Source organism: Cavia porcellus, unplaced genomic scaffold, assembly GCF_034190915.1.
Source record: "Cavia porcellus strain 051 isolate PalLab524CR breed Dunkin Hartley unplaced genomic scaffold, mCavPor4.1 scaffold_2, whole genome shotgun sequence".
NCBI lineage: Eukaryota > Metazoa > Chordata > Mammalia > Rodentia > Caviidae > Cavia > Cavia porcellus.
In genome coordinates, this window is record NW_026947485.1 from 10,039,481 (window position 1) to 10,062,477 (window position 22,997).

General features: G+C 44.3%; 1 long non-coding RNA gene across 1 annotated transcript; it reads left to right on the top strand.

Annotated features, from left to right (window-relative positions):
* Positions 1-5,705: 5,705 nt before the first annotated feature.
* On the top strand, positions 5,706-20,582 carry LOC134473509 (uncharacterized). The gene is made up of 2 exons (XR_010043761.1): positions 5,706-7,575; positions 20,132-20,582. It is a non-coding gene; the product is annotated as an uncharacterized LOC134473509 (long non-coding RNA).
* The last annotated feature ends 2,415 nt before the right edge of the window (positions 20,583-22,997 follow it).

Here is a 22,997-nt window from a genome sequence, read left to right on the forward strand (position 1 = left end):
TTCCACAGAAGCAGCGACTCCAGTGGGGCGACAGGAACTTGGTCAGCCAAGCCAACCTCGGGGCCCCAACACCCCGCAACCCTGAGACGTGAGTGGAGGGTGCCATCCCAGCCCAGCATCTCCACCTGCCTGCTCCTCCTCAGCTGTATTCCAGCCCGACCTCCACCTTTCCTTACAACTCCCATGAGACTGGATCTGTTAGGGTTTACACCTAGATGTCCCCCAAAGCCTCATTCACTCATAGGTGGGGCTTTGGGGAGGTGGCTGGATCAGGGGTGGATCAGTCCTTGGAGTTTATAGCTAAATGTGGTATTGGACGGTGGAGCCGGGTGGGAGGAGGTGGTTGCTGGGGCGCAGCCTGGAAGGGTATCTTCACTCCCTCCTCCTCAGGCTCTGCTTCTCCTGAGTTCCTCTGCCAGACTCTGGTTCCACACCACCATCTTGGAGCCAGCTGACTGTCAGCTGGAAACTATCCATTGTGAGCCATATAAATGTTTCCTTCTTTACTTTTTCTCTGTATTTTGTATGTATGTGTGTATACTGGGAATTGAATTCAGCACTTCACTTGCCAGGCAGGCGCTGCGCCACTGAGCTATATGCCCTCTGCCTACTTTTTGTTCTTTAACCTGTGAGTGTCAGTATTGTGGCTCGGGACAAGAAAGTAATTAAGACAGGGTCCTACTCCTCTGAAATGTAGAGAATTCCCCCCCAGGGAAGGTTTCTGTGGTTTTCAGTAGCCCTGGACAGCAGCTTCCCAGTTGTGTTCTCTGGCAGGACTGCTAAGTATATAGAATCTATAACTTTAGCGTCTGGAACTCGAGAAACAGAATTTAAATTATCTGGGCCACACTTTCCTTCTGCAGGATCCGGTCTCCTGGTGAGACATCTCCGTCCTTCCTAGGTCTTATATTTCTGAATGTTTGTGACACCACTGTTTCACAGCACAGCGAGGCCTGCAAGGATGAGGGCCAGGCCTGCAAGCCGAGGCTTTTCCCCAGTTACCTGGGTATACAGCCCAGGGGGGCACCCAGAGTTCACTAGGTGAGATGAGTCATAGTTTTGTACAGTCTGAATTGCATCACAATATTATTTATCATGGTTGCTGAGTCTTTTGGAGACCCTGAAACTCTTCTCTTTCCCCCGCACTCAGGACTGCACAGCCATTTAGGCTAAGGCCGCCTCCTGTCACTGCACAGCACACAGATAGGCACTGGGCCAGGCCTATTGTTTCAAAGTTTCCCTGGGTCTTGAAAGGCCCTGGGGCTCAGGCTGGTGATCAGAAGTGTAAAGGTTCCTAAACAAACCAAGGCCTTTGATATGATTGCCAACAGTCTCAATGCAATTCACATTCTGGGAACAAAGCAACCAAGGACCAGAGCGACCCTCCCAGCGCGATGGGGAAGTGCCTGCTAGGGGGACAAGGGTCAGGACAGAGGTCTTATCCTGGGTGCACTCTGTTAGACCCACTCTTTCACACGTTCACAGACCTGATTAGCTGCCTGTCTGCTACACAGCTGTGAGGCCCTCTTGACGCGAAGGCCAAAGCCTGCAGACACCCCATCCCCCACTGCAGACAAGCCGTACTGCTGTCACATGCAAACGTGTTCCTGCACTGGTTCAGGTCTTTGCCCTGGCTCCCACTTACTTCCCTACCTCGATGCAGTTTCGTTTTGTAGCTGTGCAAAGAGATGGAGTTTTTTCCTTACTCCGGGAAGGAGACACAAGGGCAAGGTCCCCAAAAGTGCCTTCCTCGATGACAAACACTGTGGGGGGCATGCCACCCGCGATGCTCCCTCCAAGGTTAAATATCTGAGCTAATTTGACTGTTGTTTTGGAGGAATGCAGGTGAACGAAAGGTAGTTTCCATTAGGTCAGAATGTTTATTCCACTTCCTGTTCTTGTCTGTTTTGCTGTGTTCCGGTGTGAAACCACTGAGTTTCAGAATCAGATGAAACTTACCGAAGGTCTGCTCCAAGATCTTTGGCAGTACAGTAACCTGATGACAAAACTAGCTTTCATGATGCGGATCAAAGGCCAGACTTTTCCCATAGAATCAGCAAGTTCAATTGGTGAACTCACTGTTGACTCAGGGTCTTGGTGTTTGCTGACCCTGTGTCTCAAGATTTCTTTTGCCCAGCACTGATCTGGTGGAGATGAAAAGAGGATCCACTTCAGTCCTCACAACTGCCCAGAACTGACTTGTGGGTTTCTCTCCCCTTCATCTGGCCCTTTTGAGGAAGCAAGAACACACAGAGCAGCGGAGCCACAAGAGCTCTGGCCACAAGCTGGGGTACATGGGTGGGTCACCAACTCAGAGGAAGTGGGGGGTTGTGTTGCATGGCAACAAAGGCAACCCATGAGCAGACCTCAGCTGGCCAGGCTGAGCACATACAAGCAACTGGTGCTCCTCAGGGACTGGTCCTGCCCAATCCGGGGGGGGGGGGAGGTCAGCATCCCAAAGCCACTGGTGACGCAGAGGAAGCCGGGAGGAAACAGTCAGTGGCTGCTCACCCCTGATTCACACTCAGAACTAAGATCAGGAAAGATCTGCAAAGGTCAGACACACTTTAGGATACAGGAACTGGAAGTCCAGAGATCAGAGTCCTGCGGTATCCAAGCCAGAGCCACCACCCTAAGGCCTTTGGTGTGTGTGGTCGGACCAGTTCACAAACACTCCAAGGAGCTCGCATCCGCCCTGGGCCGGGTGGAGAATAAATGTGTATCCTTCCTCAGGGAAGGCCAAATGAGGACTGTTCAGTTTTGCTGTTTGAGAGGAGCTTAGCGGCACTTTTCAAAAGGAATTATTTCATTTTATTTTATTTTATTGTTCTGAGGGGTAAACTCAGGGCCTTCACACTGAGATAGATCCCCAGGCCCTCTGTTTAATTTGTTTTTTAAAATTAGTGCCTAGTTGTTGTATATAATGATCATATTCATCGTAGGGAATTTGTACCTGTACATAGCATACCCTAATTCTCCTTTTTTACCCATTCCCTTTCCCCCATTTCAACCTTTCTCTCCCTCTCCATCTACAAAACTATTTCCATTTCTTCCTTCCGTTCTTTTTTTCTTTTCCCTTCCTTCCCTCACCACTCTCTCCTCCTAGTTCCCCCTCCCATGCATGATCTTCCTGCTCCCCAGTACCTGTCCTCCATTATGCTTATTTACCCTTTGGGTTTTGATTATTTTAGGCACTCAGTCTAAAGCATAAGAAGGAGATAAAGGAGGAAACCTTTAATGTGGGCATGGGAGAGCTTCATGGGACAGAGGGTACAGGAGCTCTCAATAAGAGCAAAGAAGTGGAACCATTTTTATTGGGTCTGGCTGAGGGAGGAGTTTGGGAGGTGAGCAAAATGACATATTTGAAGGAGCGTCTGCCTGTGTGAAACAGGAGACAGAAAGATTTACTGGGGGGGTAGGGATGGAGGCTTGGGTGGTTGTGGAGCCCTGGGATTGGAGAGGGCTCAACACACGGACAAAAGGCCGTGCGAGGTTTATCTCTGGAATGAGAAGGAGAACATAAAAGTTACTCTTAGAGACATAAGTTGTTTCTCTGGGTCTGGTACCTAGCTGGGTGGATGTAGCTAAACCCCAGGCTAGCAGAATCCATCAGGTTTCTCACACCAGAGAAACAATGCTGTATTAAAACTTGTATATCTGGGGCTGGGGATTTAGCTCAGTGGCATAAGCGCCTGCCTTGCAAGCAGGCAGTCATGAGTTCAATCCCCGGTACCGATAAAAAGGAAAAAGACAAAAAACAACAACAAAAAAAAAACCTTTGTAATCTGATTTATTCTCCTTAAGATGATCCTTATTTATGGCTGAGTAATACTCCATTGCATATAAATACTTACATTTTCTATTCATCTAATTCATCTGTTAATGGGCATATAGTCTGTTTCTAAGATTTAACTATTATAAATTTTACTGCTATAAATGTAGGTATGCACATACCCCTGTGGTACGCTTTTAACTCTTTCGGGAAGAAAACCAGAAGGGGAACACCTATGTCAAATGGAACCTCCAGTTCTAGTTTTTTGAGGAATCACCATACTGATTTCCATAGTGGTTGTGCAGTAATGGAGAAGAGCTCCATCTTCAGCTGGAGACACAGGGATTCATCCTCCGGCCCTCGGACTCAGCCAGGCAATTGGTAGCCCCCTTCTTATTTTTTATTTTAAGGCATAGTCTCACTAAATTGTCCAGGTAGGCTCCAACTCAAAAGTGGTGCTCCTGTCTCAGCCTCCCAAGTACTGGGATTACAGGCATGCACTACCATGCACCACCACGCCTGGCTATTTTCAAACACATAAAACTGAAAGAGTACAATAACCCCCCAAAATCAGCCTGCTTAAAACACCAGCAACACATGAACAGTTTTGTGTGTGTGTGTGTGTGTGTTGGTACTGAGGGCTCAACCCAGGGTCATGCATGTGGTAGGTGAGCACTCTACCACTGAGTTACATCCCCAGCTCTTTCTATTTTGAGATAGGGTGTTTCTAAACTACTCTGCTGGCTTCTAACTTGGAACCCTCCTGCCTTAGTCTTTGCAGAGTCCATCCCTGCCCAGCAGCAACTCAGACACTTAGCATGTGAGCCTCCTGGAGCCTGGGGATGTGGGGTTGCATTTGAGTGAAAAAGATGACCTTAACCTAGACATGGTAGCCTCTGCGCTGTGGTGGCTGCGGGGTTTCCCTGTGATAAAGAGGATCAGCCTCATGTCTCTACCACAAGGTTGCTGTATGAGTTGTCCATTTAGAAGATGCCACAGCCTGGGTGAGTTCCACAACAGGCATTTCTTACTCACAGTTCTGGAGGCTGGGAAGTCCAAGGTCTCAGTGTCTATAAGTTGGTCCCACTGAGGGCTCTTTTGGCCTATAGACAGCCCATGCTCTAACTCAGTGAGTATAGAGAGCTTTGGTCTCTGTCTGCCTGTAGGACACTAATCCCACCAGAAGGGCTGCACCCAAACCTGATTACCACACAAAGGCTCCATCTTCAGCTGGAGACACAAGGATTCATCCTTCGGCCCTTGGACTCGGCCAGGCAATTGGTAGCAACGCTCTACTTCCACATATCCAGCCCTGGTCCACAGACCCAACTGGGCCAGAAGCATCAAATACCAAAGATGGGTGCGGTACCTTATGCCCTTGACCCCAACACTTTGCGAAGCTGAGAAAGGAGGATTGAAAGTTCAGCTGGGCATGTAAGAAATTTAACAAGACCTGGTCTTGAAATAAAAAAAATAAAAAGAGCTCAATGTGAAGGCCAAAGATTCAATTGCCAGCACCACACACAACACACACACATACACACAAAAAAAATCAGTACCTAATAATTTGCCCCAGGTTCAGGGAGTCTGAGATGCTGTGGTTGGTAACTTTGTTGTTTTGTTTACAGTGCTGGGGATCAAAGGAGGCCTCCATGTTCATTTGGTCAGCACTGTGTCATAGAGCTTTTTACAAAGGTCCCTAACTGATCTCTCCCCCTCAAGGAACACTGAACTCAGAGCCTCCCACTGAGCTACATGCTCAGTCCTTTTTTAGTTTCTTTCTTTCTTTCTTTCTTTTTAGACATGGTTTCACTAATTCACTAGATTACACCAGGTTGAGCTAAAACTTGCAATCATCCTGCCTCAGCCTTCCATCCCCAAGCATTCTCTTGAGCATCTCGAGATGAGAATCTTTGTTTTGCAATGAGTATCTTTTAATTCCGAAATAGTACATTAGAAGTGAGCAACAAGGGCTACTTCAATATCGAATATCTAAAACCCTCGAATCCCCACATTCTACTCTGGATTTTGGATTTGTCTTGCCTTTGTTCTGGTTTATTCACTAAAGGGCCCCTCCCTTTGGGTCCCAGTGCCCAATCTTTTCTTTTTGTTATTTTCCTTCTCAGTTCTTCAGCACAGGAACTTTGTATTTCCTTTTTCATCACTGTATTTGCTGTGGCTTGATTGCCCCCAAGGCCCCATGTTAAGGACCTGGTCCCTGGCAGCACTGGAGCATGAGGGTGGGTGGAGGTCAGGAGGCCAACAGCTGTATACCGAGGGAGCTCCTGGATTATGAACTCAGCCTGCAGCACAGTGGCCCAGACAGATGCAGGACCTGCGCACTGAGCTGCATGTACAGTCAGCTGTTTGTTCATTCATTTCTATTTTGAAAGAGGGGCTCACTAAGTCATAAGGCTCGGTGTGTTAGTTACTTTTTTCTTGTGGTTGAGACAAAATACCCAACACTCATAAGTTAAGGAAGGAAAGGTTTATTTCATCCATAAATGGCTGGCTCCAAGGCAGTTTAACTTGAAACAACAAGCTTTGGCCACTGCTTTTTCTGTGCCTTACATTTTACCCAGGCTACTCAGGTAGGCAGCACTCACACCTTTAATGCTAGCATTGTACCACATCAGTCCCAGTGTCATACACTCCAGATCCAGCTATCTCTGAAAAGCCCTATCTCTGACTGCATGAGGCTTTGGGGGGACATCTAGACACAGACTATAACACTGGGCTTGAATTTGCAGTTCTCCTGCTTCAGCCTCCAAGAATTATGGGATTATAGGTGAGCAGGTGAGTGCCACTGCTCCTGATTAAACCTTTTTTTAAAACCAGGAATCAAACTCAAGACCTTGTGCAGGAACTGTGCCACTATATCTCTGACCCCTAAACCTTTTTTGGGGGGAAGGGTATTAGAAATCAAAATCAGGACCTTATGCTTGCCAGGCAGGAGCTTGTGCTGCTGATCTACATCCCCAGCCCTTCTTTTTTTTTTTTTTAATAAGTGAATTCCAAAAAGCATTTTGTTATTGAGACTGAAAAACTGACAAACACAATAATCAGTCACAGTTAAATTTTGCCCTGGCCGGGGATATAGCTCAGCCACACAGCCTTGCAAGTGCAAGGTCCTTACTTTGATTCCTAGTACCAAAAGGAAAAAAAAAAAAGCTAAATTTTGCTCTCACCTAAGAAAAAGAAATTTTTCTAGACTGTTTCAAAGAATGATGTAGATAAATTCCCAGTCAAGGTGAGGTAGTGCACACCCATAATACCAGTACTTGGGAGGCTGAGACAGGAAACTCCTTGGGAGTTCCAGGCCAGTATGAGCTACATAGTGAAAATAAGGCCAGCCCAAGCTACAAAACAAGATCCTGTTTCCAAAACAAACGAGAAAAATAGAATATAAATTCCTCATGAAACTGGGAGTTTGCTGTAGTTCACTACAATGTGCAACACATCACCCAGGATTCTTTTGAAAAACACTTTCAGGTCTCAGCCTGAGTTTCAGGATGTGACAAGTCAATACTGAGAAGTCTCCGGCTGATTCTGAAGTCCAGAAAAGTGTTGCTGCTTCACCATCTGTCCCCTGCCTCGCTGGGTGTGGTTTCTCCACTTTAGCCACAGCCAGCAGCAGCTGGCTGCGCTCTGGTCCTGTGTGCCCAGACAGCAGGGGCAGCAAAGAAGAAAAGCACACTCTGCCTGCCTCCAGGATGCAAACCGGACGAAAAAGGGAGCAGAAGTGGAGATTTTAAAACAGTCAGTTACCACCATGTTCCAGCGTTCCCTTTAGTAGGATGCAGGTTGGTTTGTTTGTTTTAGTCTGTTTGGCTTTGGTTTTTTGAGATAGCATCTCACCATATAGTTTAGGCTGGTTTTAAACTCTGGGGGAACCTCCTGCCTCAACCTCCCAAGTGCTGAGATTAAAGGAATGAGCCACCATGCCTGGCTTCTTAAGGTGTGTATCCATCTACCCACTAAATTGACTAGAGAAACTGAGGAATTTGCTTTCATTATTTCTGAGTCCATATGGGGCTGTTTGAGAAGTTAATCTGGCATCTTAGGATGCTCTGAAAAAACCTGAGTTTTTTAGAAATCTCTAGGAACCAGAGGGGCGCTATCCCTGGTCCTCTATCCCTGGGCTCTGCCCAGGATTTAGACATACTAGAAAATGTCATGGAGAGCAGTTGCCGCTTGCAAGCTGCACAGGAACAAGCCCCTGGTGGGAACATTCTCCACTCTGCTCTTACCTCACTTGTGCTCCTCTGTAAGACTGGTCTCTCCTTCCCTGAAGTGCAAGTTGGCTCCTCTGGGCTGCACCTTTCCCTCCACAACCCACACATGGTCTGCATCAGGCTTCCCACGCTCGGAGGTCCTCAGGTGACCCCGTGTCCTTGCCAGAGGATCCTGAAACTCCTGTGTTACATTTCCTTTTAAACAATATTTTATGATTCTCAAACCCTGAGAAAGTACAAACTGTATCCCAGGACAGAGAGAGAGAAAAAGGGAGAGAAAGAGACAGAGACAGTTTGAAACAAAGCACTTTCTTTCATCTACTAAACACGGATTGTAGAGAAGCAGGAGTCCTGGCCCTAGTTGCCTGGATACTGTGATTCCCATAAAGAGCCCTTTCCACACTGTGCCCTTCTCTCATTCAAGGCACGGATGCAGAAGGAAATGTCTGTGTCACACCTGTGGGCCCCGTGTTGCCCAAACGGCGAGTCTGGACTGCTTCAGCAGGCTCTCATCTTCTTTTGTGGTTGGAAGTGGTGTTAGAAACAGGAGTCTCACCGTGTAGCCCAGGCTGGTCTCGAACTTAGGGTGATTCTTTTGTCTCAGCCACGAGTGCTGAGATTGCGGGCTTTCCGTATGTCTGCAGGTGCTGTGGCCTCACAGGTCCTCTTCACCGGATTGTGTGTAGAATTTCACAACACCCACAGTTGCCACCTGCCTGTGCTGATGTAGCTGCATTTTGATCAGATCGTCTCACTATTGTGACAAGATCTAAGCATAGGGGGCTGGGGATTTAGCTCAGCGGCAAAAGCGCCTGCCTTGCAAGCAGGCAGTCGTGAGTTCGATCCCCGGTACTGGTAAAAACGAAAAAGACCAAAAAAAAAAAAAAAAAAAAAAAAAAAAAAAAAAAAAATCTAAGCATACTTCTCCTTTGTGGGAAATGTCAGAGCCATATATTTTGAATCCATCTGGGACGGACAAGTCCAGAGAGACAGCAAGCGCCTCGTGGCTGTCCAACTGGGGTGTTAGGGGAGAGGGGAGCCATGGCTTTCAGGGCTGATGACGGCATCCTAGAATTATTTGTGATGGTGGTTACACAACTCTGTGACTACAGTCTAATCAGGGAATTGTACATTGTGTTTTGTTTACATGTGTGGATTTTTGTTTATTTCATGTTGGTTTTGAGTCAGGATCTTGCTGTATAGTCTAGACTGGCCTGGAACTTACTGTGTAGCTCAGGCTCCAGCCTCAGCCTCCTAAATGCTGGGGTCAAAGGCACATGTCACCACGCCCAGTTAACCTGTACAATTTAAATGGATGAATTAAACAGAATGTGAATTGTATCTCAATAAAGCTGCTATAAAAAAGAGAGCTAAGCTCAGGCAGCACCGAAGAGGTAGAGGCTGCTTTGTTCCAGGGAAGGAGACAAACCACTTGGAGCTACGGAAGGGGCGTCCGGCCGCCCACCCCATCCATTCTCACTATGCACACAGCTGCTATTTTGGTCCTTTTTACAGGCTCATCATAGTTGGTGAGCAACTATGAGTCCAGAAACCGCAATGAGGTCTTGGTTACACTCAGCCTTGTTTCCAGTCAACAGTAAACATGACTAATGTCACCAGGGCTCAGGTCAGCAGGAAGAGCACACTGGGAGCCCACGCTCCTCTAGGGAGCTGGCAGCCCAGGCTCTGCTCCTGCCCTCATCTCTCCCACCCTCAAAGGAAGCCACACCAGGACCTCGGTGGGAAGGAAGCAGGACTGGAGGGGGACCCATGTGACCGTTCCCAAGGCAGGGTGAGGCCAGCGCACCAGCACACAAAGGAGACAGTTCTCCTGTCCCTTAGTCACAAAGGGCCTGTGTTGGCTCGGTGGGGCCATCCTGCCCAAGGCATTTGGTCAAACATTATTCTGCCCATATCCAGTTGGCTGAAGGTCTGAGGAGAACAAAGGTTGATCCTCCCACCCCACCCTGGGACAGGGACTTTTGTCTCGGGACTTTATGTGTGACATTGGCTCCTTCTGGTTCACCAGCAGATTGCTTCGGGTCTTGAACTGTCACTCTTCCCTGAGACTTCAGCCTCCTGGCCTCTCCCCATCAGATGCTGAACTTGTCAGTCCTCTAAAATAATTCATGACAAAGTTAGACATGGTGGTGCACACCTGTGATTCTAACAGTTGAGAGGCTGAGGCAGGAGGATCATTGTGAGGCTGAGACCAGCCTGGGCTACATAGTGAGACCCTGTCTCAAAAATAAGTAAGTAAGTAAGTAAATAAATAAATGATTCTCCCCTACATCCCCAAAATAAGTCTTTCTATGCAGATAAACATGCTTGTTGGTTGTTTCTTTGGAATACAGGCTATAGTTGCCCTTTTCAATACTGTCTGGTTTTTCTGTTTTTTGGTTTTTTTGGTACTGGGGATCAAATTCATGACTTTGTATGTGCTAGGCAGGTGCTTGTGCCACTGAGCTAAATCTCCAGCCAGAAATGTCTAGTTTTTTTTTTTTTTTTTTTTTTTTTTTTTTTGAGGCAGGGTCTTGCTGAACTTGAACTCATTATGTTACTCAGGCTGGTCTTACACTGAAGACAATCCTGCCTTAGCCTCCTAAATGCTGGGTTTACAGCTATGTACCATCATGCCTGGCTCAGACATATCTCTTGGAACAGAACAGAAGAGCAGCTTTGACCTCAGCAAGAAATCAGAAGGCATCCACACCGGCCAGGAGCTGCCTATGCAGGAGCTGAGGTCTAGGGCAGTCTGCATAAGGGAAGTAGTGTGAGAAACCTGCATGGTGTCTTCAAATAGAAAAAAGGGACTGAAAGACCAATGCCCATGCTTCTCCATTAGGCCCATGGCTGGTATGGCTTGCAGAAACACAGGTTTGCTAACATAACCCAGTGGTATAGGAAATGCTGCTTGCAAGGAGAGTCAGATGAGCAGTCCTCACTCAGAAGGAGTTGCTGAGAGGGCTGGTTTTTGGGTAAAGGCTCATCCAACACTTTTTAGCAGGGCAGCAGCAGACACCCTCTCCCTTCAGCAATAATATCCTTATTTTAGCATGTTCTGCATAAATGTTATGATTTCTTGCTTGCTTGCTTGCTTTCATGGTACTGCACAGTGAACCCAGCGCCTTTACACAGAGCTACATCCTCAGTCCTTTTCTTATGTTTTGAGACACATTCTCACTAAGTCACTAACTTATCCACGCTGGTCTTGATTTTGTGATCCATCTGCCTCAGCTTTCCAGAGCACTGGGATTACAGACATATATGCCATCACACTTGGCTCATATCACATTACTCAAGAACCCTTATGCATACAAGGTAATGCTTGTCAGTGAACAGGGATCACATTCCGAAATAAGTAACATCCACGCAATCATGCTGATTGCAAACTAAAAGCTGCTTTGAAGCATTTAGAGACATACATATTCTGAAACAAGAGTCTGCGTGATAAAAGAAGAAAAAAGAATGGGATCCCAGTGTCTTACTATGTAGTTCAGGCTGGCCTTGAACTCACTGTATCATGTAGCCCAGGCTGGCTTTTCTGAGCTTGACTCAGGAAAGATGGACGAGGAATCTGGCCTTCTCCTTCTCCTGGAACTCACAGGATTAGAGTGAGTGGCACACCAAGAAGCAAGGGACCTTGGGAAATGTAGTTTCAAGCATTACAGCCTCTGCAACACAGAAAGGCAACCTTGAAGGAGGTCGGAATGAGTGCTCATTGCCATTCCATTTCCACCACAAGGAGCGACCCTAAGTGTGATCCTTGCCCGGCCTCAGGGGTAACTTGTGCTAGTTGTGTTCAGTTCCACCCAAGCGCAGTCTCAGGGTTTATTCTCCTTCTTTTCCCCAGCACCTGCTACAGACCTCCAGCCCTGCCTTCCTCCTCACTGGCTAAAGAACATGCCAGGATATTGCAAGGAGGGAAGGAGAACTCAGACCCAACATTTTCTTCTGCCTCTGACAGTATGCAAAGCCCTGACTGCTGTCAGGTGTGAGTTCTCACCAGACTCTGCCAGGAGCAACTAGCACAGTCCCTTGGACGTCAGAGTCTGGGGCTTGCTCAGAGGTGGGCTGGTGCTCAGACCTGGCCTTCACCCCCTGTTCTCACTGCTTCTCTGCCTTATCACTTGCCCTCTTATCTTTGCTCAACCTTCAACCCAAAGAATTTCTCATTTATATAATGAGATTTGCTTTCCTCCTGCTATTTTCTCCTCTGTCTTTTGCCCATGAGTCCTCTTAGCCCACTAAGGACCTAGACCCATGGCTTTCGATCTTGTCTTGCTTCTTCCCTTGTGTGTCCTCGGGTGCTGGTCATTTGTGTCTGTCCAGTTCAGAGGGGCCTGAGCTACACTTCTCAAACACTAATGCTGAGCAAGATACTAGGATCCCTCCTTTAATCCTGGTGAAAATACTGCCAAGTGGTCCTTTGATGCTCCGTTCACAGATGAGGAAACCAAGGCTCAGATGTCACACTGCCAGAATTGCCAAGTCCAAGATCTGAACCCAGCATTGTTTGGTTCTCAGGCCCAAGCCTTTCCCTCATCTTCATAATCTAGTGTTATTTTTTTAATCCCCTGCTCACAGGACAAAAGTTTTCAGGTGGAACCACAGTCACTGTGAGTACACCAAAGGAGCCCCACATGGGACACCAAGCTCAGGCCAAAGCTTTGCAAGCAGTGTCCTCCCAAGCAGAGGTCACAGGACTGCTACTTCTACCCAAGGTCTGTGTGTGTCTGGGACATTCCTTTCTGGAAATGAAATTGGTGGGAACAAATGGTTTCACCCCAAAAAATCCCACCAAATTCAGGATTGTGTAGGTTTCAGGGAAGAAATGTGTTGCTGTTGGCAGAGAGTCTGAGTCTGGCAGTATACTTTGAAAAACAAAATAATAAAAGTTCTTGTTAACATCCTGGGTTTTCCTCCTTTTGTTGATTTTTGAGCATTCCTTCCCCAGCAAGGAGTTATGCAATAAGATTTGAAACTCGTCAAAGTTGATTTCATTGTGAGTTTTATTTGGTTCCTTTTCTGTTTCTGTGCACCTCATCTGTTCTAAGCTTTACACTCAGGAGCTGAGGTGACTACAGAGTGCCTGGACTCTGGCCCAGGAACCGCAGTGGCTCAACAACAGTTTCCTAGAACTCTGAAGAGTCCACTATAGGCCACCAAAGTCTCACAGATAAGCCGTGGATAAACTCTCGGTGGATAAACCTGGGAGTGTGGACGCTCATGATGACTAGAGCTCAGCTTCCCTACCTAGACAAAAAGTCTCACATCACTTGTCACTCTGAGCATCTTAAGAGTTCTACTCATTTCCCAGGAAAGCCAGTCCTGCACAACGATGAGGGCTTGGACTCTATAATAGACAACTTCGTCTGGGTCCTGGTCCTGCCTTCCCCGCTGCATCATCTTGGGCAAGGTACTTAACCTTTTAAGACTCAGTTTCCTTATCTATAAAGTGACAGTGATAAAACACTTCCTAGGGTTGTTCTGTGGAGTGAATAAATTAGCACATAGAAAGTGCTACCTTAGAACAATCCCTGGCATGTAATAAATGCTTGATTAAAGCTGCTGTTCTTATGAGATTGGTTTTATCTTGTGTAAATTAGATCACAATTCCTGGTTCTTGATAAAGATTGGGTGGTAGCAACAATTCCTCCATAACATTTTGCTTCTTATAAGTAACCTGTCTTCTTTTGAGTTAGGGTCTCTTGTTCCACCTTGAAGATTGCAGTCCAAAAACCAAAATCCAAGATTGAAGCAGCCTGGCTTTTCATCACAAGTGCTGCTGTGAAATGCGGCTCCAGTCTACCCAAGGGGTCCTGCTAGCCATGAAACCTCAGTCCCAGGCCTGCCATTAACTAGCTGTGTGACATGGATAATTCTCCTCTCTGATCTTTGTTCTCAAAAGTGAGATGGAAGGCTTGGGCCAGCTCTTGGCTTGGGGACCCGTAGACCCCTGGGAAGCCGCACACATCTGAGTTAAGATGAGTGTGTGAAGGTGTAGTGTTGAGCCATTGCCAATAAGCCATTTCTATGAGTGGTAAAGCTAGCTAAAGTGAGAGGAGCATGCATAAGTGTCAGAGACAACAGTTCCTCTTCTAATAGATGCTATCTTAAAGCCCGTGCCAAAATCCCCAGACTGCAGGCTCAGAGGAGTGCTCCCTGCCACAAACACACCATGTGGGAACAGCTCAGAGGCCAGTGAATAACGAGACCCCATCACCTGGTGGTTTCGGTATTTACTTGGCTTCAGGGAGATCGACATTCAAGTTATAGCTGTACCACTGAGTATTTGGGTGACCTTGAGCAAGTCACTTTAACTTTTCCCAGGCTGTTTCCCCAAATTGTTTTCGTAATTAAATGGATTGAAGTCCATCAAGCACCCAGACAGTTCTAGATGGACTTGGACTTGGCTCACAATTTCGACCCATCACTGTCATTGTCAGCATTCCAGTAGCACCTGCTGATTGATGGGTCTCGAGAGGAGCCAGGATCAGAGGTGTGGGTGCGAGCAAGGAGACTCACCTGGCGGGCCGGACTGGCTCTGGGAGAGGTAACCTGCAGGTTGAGTAGATAAAACGAGCTAGGATCTGGTTCAGGCAATTATCAACACCTGCAGAGAGTGAAGCAAGCAGAGAAATGATGGCGGGAGGTGGAGACGATGGACAAGGTCATGAAGGAGTTGCAGTTCTTGTGCAACTGACTTATTCCCAGGAGACCCCAGCCAATGGGGGCCCCAGGAGGAGAAAGACAAAGGCAGGAGCTGGTGAACAGCAAGACGGGGTAATTAAACCTCAGCTCAGGGACAGGACTGCAGTTTAGACAAGGGAAACTGAGGCATGAGGCCAGTCTAACCAACTGGGTCACCACAGAGAAGAAGGTGGAGTAGAGGAAAGGGTGCAAAGGCTGTGGTGAGGACTGTCACTGTCCGAGTTCTGCTGGGCTCAGGAGGTGGCCACTAGCATGGTGGTACGGAGACTTGTCGGTCCTGTGCTGGTGCACGGCTCCTGACAGTTGGAAAATCTAGTGATCAGGGAGGCATCTGATCCGTGTGTGGCCACTGGAGGCAGACAGGCAAGGGGGGAGCAGTTCTCAAGCCCGTACTTGGAAGAGAAAGACTTTCCTTGTTTGCTTAGGACGTACACGTACCTTGTTATTGGAAAAGAAAACACCCAGGTTTATTCTGTGTCCTTAATTTTATAGCAACTGCTGGAGCAAAATGAAATGGAAAGGTCAAAGCACTAGAGTAAATAAAATTACTTGGCTTGTGGATTTCATGGAATTTCCCCAAATAATTTACCAAATATGAAATACTTTGGGCTCAAATTTTTCCTCTTTTCATTTAGAAGCAATCCTGAATACTTGAACTCTGCTATAAATTATGTTATCAGAAGTCTGGAAGTTTATATTTCAAATTTCCTGTAATCTCTTCTACTCATTTGTTGGTAGACAAATGAGTAGACAATCAGTATCTGGGGAGGATGGCAGCTTTTAAAAATCCATAGAGCTGGGCCCGATGGCACATACCTGTAATCTCAGCACTCAGGAGGCTGAGGCAGGAGGATTACTATGAGTTTGAGGCCAGCATAGGCTACAAAGTGAGTTCAAATCAGCATTAACTGCACAGTGAAAGCTTGTCTCAAAAAAACAAAATAAAAAGTAAAAAGCATAGAGATTTTCCGCCTGTTCAGGAGACTGTGATTTACTCTAACCTTTTAAAACATGTTTTAAAATATCTATTGCTCCTTTATAAATCACTACATGATTTTGGCTTTAGTTTTGTTTGATCTCATAGGACTTTGTTACCGTCAAATACAGTGCCTATGAAAGGCCCACCCAGTTTCAATTAAGATTTTCTCAACTGGGCATGGTAACAAACACCTGTAATCCCAGCACTTGGGAAACCGAGGGAGGAGGATTGCTCTAAATTTGAGGCCAGGTTGGGCTACATAGTGAGTTTAAGGCCAGCCTGCACTACAAAGTGAGACTCTGTCCCAAAAAAACAAAACAAAGGAAAAGGTTTTCTCTACATTTCAAGTTTTAAAAAAGTTTTAAAAATTTTAATGGTTTAGGTTTTTTGAGACAGGCTCTCACTATATTCAAGTTGGCCGCTTGAACTCATGCTGATCCTTTTACCTCACCTCCCACAGTTCTAGGATTATGGACCTGCAGCACCATGCCCAGCTTCTCACTTTAATTCTGAAACAAATTCCCTAAAAGAATTAACTCTCTGACCTTGTAATGGAATCAGTCAGAATGGCAATGACTATTGCTTTTTAATTTTTAAATTTCTTTCTAACAGAAATGTCCCAAAGAAGTGTCCAGTATCAAAACTGGGAGAAGCTGGTTTACATCTTTATTGTAGAGTAAAATCATTTTAGTGCAGATTATGAATTTGGCTTTTTTTTCTAAGTGATCATGGTCATCTAAAGACGTAAAACAACTGATAGTATAATAGTATAACTACATCTGAGACTCTTCCAGCTCTGTTCGGCACAGAAGTTTCACCTTACAAACAAGACTGGAGAAGATAGTATGGGGACAAGTGGGTTAAGATTATTCCTTTGTGGATTTCATCAAAGCTTCTTAAAAAACTCTGCCCCATTAAGCTGCTATTTTTGGAGAAGTGACAGCAATGGGGACCTAAAGTTTTATACAAATGTCAGTAGAACTTATATTTTTATTCAGTGGTGCGTAGATTTAATCTTATTACCTATTAATGGAACACAGAATGTTCTCAGTAATTGTTTTGGCTTCAAGTTGGCTTTCTATCTTCATGATCTTTACTAAATTTAACTGGCCTAAACCCAGCTAGAAAAGACTCCATGATAGCTCTAATGCATTGGTTTCACATTTTCCAAATCAGAAGCTTTCATAAGGGTATAATCTGGCAAATCAAAATATAATTAATTAAAACCTTGTTACACAACTTGGTCTCAACACCCTTACTGTTCCTATCTTTAGACTTTGTCATTACAAACAGATTCTGTTAGAAATAAGTTTAGTTAGAAAGTAAATATTTGTAGATTTAGTCTTATCAAGTTCTATTTGCAGATGATTAAACAGTAAATGAGATGGAAATTTTGAAAATTTGTTTATTTTTAGAGATGAGGTTTTGCACTGTAGCCTGGGCATCCTCCAACTCCTGGCCTCAAGTGGTCCCTCTGCCTCAGGGTCCTAAGTGACTAGGGACTACTGGCATGTGATACCACATCTGGAACTAAAGTTGGTGGTTTTTTTTCTTTCGTACCAGGAATCAAACTCATGACCTCTCAATTGCCAGGCAGGTATTTATCCTACTAAGCTAAATTCTTGGAAAAATGTTTTTAAATTGAAGAATAAATGTAGATTGTTTACCTTAAGTTTCATAAAAATTGTTTAAAATAGCATTTAGACCAATGATGACAGCATGTCCTGAACCAGAGTATTACTGATTTCATTCTGTGCTGTTAAGTTCTGTTTAATAAACAGGATATATACACATTAAAAGAGAATGTTAACCAATAAAATCTAATAGGAAATGAGAGGGAGGGAGGGGGAGAGAGAGAGACAGAGAGAGAGAGAGAAAGAGAGAGTCCTAAATCATGTGGATATAGTGCGTGCACGTCTGCATTTGTATAACAGTCATAAAGTACACTTTGGGTCATTTCAAATGTGAGAAAATTCTAAGATGCAGAATTATATCAGAAGACCAAAAGAGGGAGCGAGAGACAAAAAAGTGAAGTGGAAAAAAAAAAAAAACTGAACAGCATTGATAAAATGGTAAAAGAGGTTCTTCTATTACAAACAACTGAAAAGGACCAAATAAAGTATGGAGAAAGTGTTCCTTTGCATAATCAAATGCTAGGCTGGGGAGTATAATATCACCAGAAATTACTATAGCAGAACAATAAGGCCTTGTTGAGCCCACACTGCTTTATTCAAATAGTGTGTAATTCAAAGCAATTGCTTCTCCCCAGGCAGGAATTTACAATTGCTGCATTTGCAGGAAAGATAATGTGTCATTCCAAGGGGAAATCAGGTCTGCAAGGGCCTCATGGTTGGAGAACCTCATGTGTATCCAAACAGCTCTGAAGCAGGCCAAGTAAAACAAAATGACTGAGAACCACCCTGTGAAGTAAGTCTGCTTCAGACTCAGCTGTACAGTATTTCCCTTGCTCCCTCCTGCCTTTGATGAATGTCACAACCTCTCCAAAGCAAGGCGCAATAGGGGAAGGCAGACAACTGAAGCTATTACTTGGAATGAATTCCTTGCCTTACGGCAAGAGCACACAGGTTCAATCCCAAGAACCCCACCATTCAGGTATGGACTCAATGTATATTTAATTGGTAATTATGGTGAATCAGGCATCCTCTCTGGGCATAAAAACACTGGCCAAGAGTCAAACATGAGTCAGTCGCAAGTGGAGGCTTGAATCATAACATTTTGAACAGTTTTGGTCAACAGTCCTTCAGAGCACAATTCTTTAGTTTTATATTGTCATGAACAGTTTAACATCCCATGACTTGTTAACAACTAGCTTTGGTTCCAGTAACTGACTGATCCATGCTTTTAGGGACACCCAGCTGCATCAGTTCCCCAATCACAAATTGTCAAGCCAGGAGTGGCTAGTTCCTGTGTATTAGCTAATTGGGTAAAAAGCAAATCAAATTTAAAAAGAAAAGAAGAGCAAAAGAAACAACTATAGGGGCAAGAGCTTTATGTAGCATCTACCCTTAAAGGGGGTAGACTATTTTTGACCTGAGATCTGCCTGTTACACAGTCCAGAAAATAGCTAAGAACCTTAGATGATGAGACACAAATGATCGGTCCAAAACTCTCTGCTGCTATGTGTTGGAGCAAGCACCCAGCAGTAAAAGGGTGCTGCCATGGGAGAGGCATTTAGTACTCACTGAACACCGTGTGTGCTTTCCCCCCCACCCCAGTTCCCCATCTTTGGTCCTACACCTGAGGCAGCACTGTCACTTCCAGGCACAGAAGAACAGGTATAAATTTTCCTCCTGTCCTCTTCGTCTGCCGCCAAGGTGGTGGAGGCCTATACCTCTATACAGCACAAATGCCAGAGCCCCGGACTCTTGAATGGAATTCCTACATTTCCAGCCACCAATCAGTACTGGTCATGTGCAAAAGGAAGACAAACTTTACAGTGTATGTTAAACCGAGATTCCATGGTTCATTTATTACTGCACTCTTCTAGATTTTTTTTTTTTTTTGTGGGGGGGGGGGATAGGTTCTCTGTAGCCCAGACTGGCCTTGAACTTTGAGTTTTTCCTGCCTTAAGCCTCCCTAGTGTTGGGATTACAGGCCTGCACCACCACACTTGGCAAGATCTTTCTCTTAAAAGGAAAATTTCATCTAGAGAAAGGATGAGCAGTCTGAGCCACACAGCCCTGAGAGAGCCATGGAAACTCTGCCCAGTTCTCTTGCCAGGTCGCCCAAAGGCTTTCCGCTTGCCAGCTGTCACTGGTCCTTTAGGGAGTGGTGGAGGAACTGAGGAAGAGTCCTGCTTGGATGGGGCTAATCTCTGCTGGTTTCTCTTTAGTCACCAATGAACCCTTGGGATTTCAGGCTCGTTCAACACAGCGAAATTATTCATTTTGGTTTCATTTGAGAGAGCAGGTTTCCATGCCTAAGAAGGGTCTTAACAAAACAGGAAGTTTTTCTTGGATCTAGAAATGGAACTTTGCCTTGTGATACTAGTTTTTACCAGCTTCTGCAAATCTCCAATTTCCTACTTCCCTGTTGTCCGTGAAACAAACAGAAGAGCCTAGATACAACTGGGAAATGGTGATTGGTCTGGGAGTAGAGTTAGGACCGCAGGGTGGGGTGGTCAGCAGCCTGAATGACCATCTTCCTATCTGATAACTCTGCCTCCCACTTTCTGCCCCATTTTGGCCCTGGGGAAGAGGTATGGAGGTATGAAAGACCAAGGAATGCTTGGGCTCTGATAGCAACCCTTCACCTATGCATCCCAGCTGGTATCTCTTCAGAGTCCACTCCATGGGCACAGGGAGCACGTGTGTCTTGTTCTGACACCTGCCAAACAGTGTGACAGTTGCACACAGAATTAAAAGGCAGAACTAAAATCCCAATTTCTATTTTCTTTCAACTGTATGACAGATTGAAAAAAGACCTTTCTTAAGGCTCCTCGGCCCCCAATTCTGAGAAACAGGCAATAGCAGACACCGCACCAATACACATAAGGCACCATATAGAGAGCCTCATAGACCAATTCAGGAATGAAGTTATCAACGACCTGAAGCTAGAAGTATGCAGAATAGTTAGAGAAATGCTAAGTACCACCCAAGAGAAAACAGGTGGTGGAATGGAAGAACAGAAAAAAAGGGGAGAATTGTTTGATGGAGAAAACAGAGAAAGCATAGAATACGTGAAGCAGGTTCAAAGGGTCTACCAAGATACTAAGAAGTCTATAGAAGACTGGCATAACAGCTTGAAAGAAACTAAGCACAGACTATCTGAACTGGAGGGCAGACTTGTAATATGGGAGAATGAAATGAAAAACTTCTTAAAAATAACAAAGAAACAAACAGCAATAATACAAAGACAAGAAGATGATAAGAGGATCCATAACTTAAGGATTAAGAACATAAAAGAAGAAGTAGGGACACAAACAAGTGAACTACAAAAGCTACTCACAGAAATAATCCAGGAGAATTTTCCTAATTTAGCAAAAGGTAAAGATACTCAGATGTATGAGGCATACAGGACCCCAGCTACCTACAACCCAAACAGAGCAACACCCAGGCATATAATAATAAAAATTCCAGAAATTCAATACAAGAACAGAATATTAAAAGCTGTCAGAGACAAGAAACAGACCACTTACAAGGGAACACCCATCAGAATTACAGCAGATTTCTCTGCACAAACCATCAAATCACGAAGAGCGTGGGGGGAAATAATTCAAGCTTTGAAAGATAATAATCTCCAGCCAAGATTGAGATATCCTGCACAACTGTCCCTGGAAATTGATGGAAAAACAAGGTGCTTCCAGGATAAAGAGGAACTGGGGGAATTTGCAAACACCAATTCAACTCTACAGAGAGTATTGCAGGATATTCTAAAAAAAGAAAAATACAAAGAATCCAGAAATAATGGCAGAGAGGCCACAACGAATGGAGCAGAGAACAAAATGAAGAAGACAAACTGACAGCTACTGACAGAAAAAGAGCTCAACAGAAATGAGGCAGAGAAGATTGGATGATAGGAACAGCTATTTTGGAGAAAATGACATCTTAATAGGTAATAATGATTTAGTATCATCTTGTTTTGAAGTCTAATCTAGCTTTTGTCCTTCTGTCTCCAATGGTCTAATGCTGTATCTTATTGGATTTTATTATGTATGATAGTATAAGCAAAAACCTTTTAAAGACAAGGAGATTATACAGAAACCATTGTTCATTTTCTGTTAGTCGATTCTAAATACTCTGTAATGCTGTCATTCTCTTGAATGGTTTTACATTGTTTTGATATACTTAATGCTACAGTATACGAACTTGTACTCAAGGATTTCAAAGAAAGAAACAATATGGTAACTACTTTTAGGTTAGGATTATCTGGTGGTGAAACACTATTCTGCTTAAATGGTTATGTTTTGATCTGCGCTGTTTCGTTGTTATGCCCTCTTTTATCTCAATCTCCACTCCATTATTTACTTTTTTATCTTTATCCTTTTAATTAAAGGAAAAAATAGCAGGATATAATATAGTAACCCACTTTGACTTTTCATTACCTTGATTTAAAGCCCTGTATTACTCTCACCATCTGGTTTTTAACTGATGTTCCCCTATTCTGTTTTGCTGGATAGTATCAGGTTCGAAAGTTTAGGCATCAGCTGTGAAGATAATGAGATTCATTATGGCGCCCATTCTTGTTGACTTTTATCTACTTTTGAAGACCTGCAATGTCTCCAATGTTTTGGTTTTGTCGGTTTTATTCTTTACTGTTTTGTTCAATTGTATTATAACTAACGATATAGGCAATTCTATTAGAGATAGCGGGAGGCATTATGGTAACCATTGTTGATCACCTTGTATTATGTTTTTACATTATCTATTATGTCCACCCTTTTGACTTGATCGATTCTGTTCTGTTATGTCACATTTGGTTTTACTCTCTTCCAAAAAAGTAATAAGAACTGTGGGAGCAATGAAACCCAAAATGTGTAATAGTCATGGTACAAAAGAGAGGAAAAGAAAGTGCTCCAAACTATATAACTGCATGTATATTTAAGTGTATAAGATAGAAAATGATATCACAGAGTTTTATTGGATCAATGAACAGAACTGTTTGCAGTATCATTGATGGAATGTCCACTTTACAAGCTTTAATTTTGTGACTTGAACAATTATTCCTAAGATGACAATATGTAATCCATTAACTAGTGATTTCCTACTGTTCATTTTTTTTCTGTAAATCTGTATAACTTGTACCCTTTCCCTGCTTTTTTTTTTCTTTTCTCCTTAAATAAAATTTAAAAAAAAAAAAAAAAGAAAGAAAAAAGACCTTTCTTTATCCCACCTAACATAGTATATGGGCTCTTTATCATCACCATTATATAAATCATCACCATGAGATCATGCTATAGATGTCTACACTTTTATTGGAAAAGACACTAACATTTTAACATTGCTAGGAACCTGTAAGCTACTACTATCTACTACCCGTAAGCTAACTACTCAGAAAGCTGAAGGAGGAAGACTGTAAATCTGAGGCCAGTCTGGGCAGCTAGTGAGGGCAGTGTGGGACTTTGTCTCAAAATGAAAACTGAAAAAGGTTGAAGATGTAGCTCAGCAGCAAAGTGCCCTGGGGCTCAACCCCACCAAAAATAAATAACCCAAAAGAATCCTAACAGCATTATTACTATATGACAATCTTGTGATTATTTTAAAATTCTTAGTGATTTCTATTTTCTATGCTATCTAAAAATAGGAGTTAATGGTCTCAGTTCAGTATTTTATGTGGC